Raw genomic sequence first — 2972 nt, 5'->3', positions numbered from 1 at the left:
AAAAATTTGAGATTTGAATCCTTGACCATATAGACTCTATCATACAGCTTCAATCCATTCAACAGTTTTTGAAATCTGTTAATTAAATAAATCATTTAGAGATTCTCCAGATTTAGAGTGAAAACTCTCATACTGTTGAACAAACAGCTGCATTTTATTTTCCCTAACTTGATCAGTACCTTCACATAAAGTTTGAATAGTGTCCCATACTTCTTTTGTAGTAGGGCAGTTGATAACACTATCAAACATATCATCATCAATACCATTGAATAGAATGTTCATGGCCTTGTTATCCTTGTGCACCTCTATCTCATCTTCTTTAGGCACTTCAACATCTTCTGCTTCACTTCCATCAAGTCTCAGGGCAGTGTTGATTTTGATTGGAACATGTGGTCCTTTCTCAATACAGTTTATGTAGCTAGGATCTAAAGAGAGAAGATGCATCCTCATTTTTACTTTCCAGTGAAAGTAGTGTTCTTTGACCAGCATTGGAATCTTGACTCCTTCATCTCTTCTTCCCATTGTTGATTGTCTTTAGGATCTTGAACTTCTTGTATGTTAGAAACCTCGCTCTGATACCAATTGTTATTCAGACAATACAAACAATAATTTAGATTGTAGAAGGGGGGTTGAATACAATCTACCAAAATTTTAACAAATTCTTGCTCAACAGATTATATTCAAACTATAAGAGATCATTAGAACTGAAAACAGAAATTTAAAGAATAAGGATCTTAAAAATTTCAGGTGGATTGGATATTTTTATATTAAAAACCTTCCAAGTAAAAATACTTGGCTGCTTACAAAAGAATGAAGAGCAGAAACTTACAATTTCTTGCTAACTTTCTCTAGTGCTTTGCTCTTCAGTTCCTGGTGTTTTTGATACTTTGAAATGTAAATTACAAAGTGAATATATACTGTTATAAACAAAACTAGTCTGTAAAATCATTTTCCTACTCAATTTTTAGCTGATATAAATATAAAATTTCTTGGACTTGATACAACATTTGGCAGCTTGAAATTCTTGTTGCTTTGCCAGAAATGGTAGGCTTCGAGGTTCTCAATATTTGACTAAACTGCTTTTGGTTTAGCTTCCAAAACTGGTGCAGCATCTGTCACATCAATCCATGTGCTCTTTGTCTTTTACTTGACTTGTAACTGTCAATTGCTGATTGTCAATTGCTAATATTATCGATTGATAATATTCTTGAACTATCAATTGATAAGATGTTCAGAATGAGCGATTGATAGTCTTCCTTGATTTATCGATTGATGGTGTTGATGTAGCGATTGATAAGCTCCCTTAAATTAGCCATTGATACTTCATGACTAGCGATCGAGCTTCACTTCACTTGGATAGATTACATGACTTCACATATTTACCATTATGTCACCCTATCTAAACATCCATTGATAGATCAACTGCTAATCTAAAAGTATACATAACAATACATCAATTGCTAAGATGCTCCAGCTTTGTTACAGTACCTCATCATCCGTTGATGGGTTTATCTGATCAATTGATATTGTCTTAGCATGTTATCAATTGATCAGCTACATGCGATTTTATTCTAAGTAAGAATAAAAATAATTTGTATCATCAAGCATCACATATTCCTAACAATACTCTCTCACTAAACTCCTAACTCATTCATGTTTAAAAGGACTCGGAAGTTATAGTCCGAAAGCATCTTTAAAATGTTTTATATTATATATTTTCTCACTCGCGCGGATCGCGTTTTTTTCACTAGTTCAAACATAATACAAACACATGACACAAAATCAAAGCCTTAATACAAACTAAAGTATTTGAAATGCACAATCGAGGTAAGAATCGAAGTTAGCATCGTCGATGTTGATTAACTTAATTAACAGATGGCAGATAGGTGTTTTAATCACAAAATCGATCACCTACAATTTCCCCCGAATCAGACCCGATTTGCAGTGTCGATCATTTTGAGTGTATACTTTATGTATTTTGGCTCTTCCCCTCTCATATTTACTTTATTATTTTAATTTATTTAATGTTATTATTATTATTTTTTCATTTAAGATGTACTATTCATTGCCACATGTTTGACTTGTCAGTAAGGACAGATATTATTAATGACAAACTTTTGAACTTAACATTCACTGTTAGTTTTGTATTTAAAAGTTAACGAAATAATATATAATAACATTTCAGTGGTCTAAATGAGTCGCCGTCGAGATTGGATAACTACTTGATATGTTTTATGTTTTAGTGAATTCGATGGACAATTTAATATAAAACCCTTAAAAATATGATTGAGCGCCCATCAAGCTGTAAAATACATGCATGCGAGCATGGGAGAGGCGGTGTCTCATCTAAACTAAGGTGCCGAATATTAAAAAAAAAAAAATAGTAGTTTCTTTTTTGCATTAAATATCACCCCATCCTTAGAATCAATATAAAATATTACTTTAAATCCCTGGAATTCTTCTCATTACTCGATAATAATTAAAAATAATATAATTCTAAATTATTGTAATTTCTGGGTTTGCTACTAGTTAATTACGTTTCAATATTAATTTATTATTAATTCAGATATCATCATTATATATATGTATAAGGTATAACAGCATTTAAGAGATTTTTGCTAAAATAATATAAATATCGATTAAATAAATCTACTGAACTAGTGTTCGATGAGACTGATAATATTTATTAACTATAAAAGTAGCATTCATTATTATTTTAAATAATTATAAATAATACATATTAGTTTAATATTATAACTTACTAGTTATTATGTTAAATTGTTTTTTACAATTCTTACATATATTTGATAAATACGATTATGTTGGATTGAATCTCAATGGATTCTATAATTTTATTTATAGTATTTTATTTATTTATTTATTTTTGACGAAATATTTAGTATTTTTTAATTATTATTAATAGAATTATGTATTTTATGAGTGGTCATCCAATATAGAGCAGATCGGAGCAG

Source organism: Daucus carota, chromosome 2, assembly GCF_001625215.2.
Source record: "Daucus carota subsp. sativus chromosome 2, DH1 v3.0, whole genome shotgun sequence".
In the NCBI taxonomy this organism is placed as follows: domain Eukaryota; kingdom Viridiplantae; phylum Streptophyta; class Magnoliopsida; order Apiales; family Apiaceae; genus Daucus; species Daucus carota.
This window is presented reverse-complemented; position numbering follows the sequence as displayed.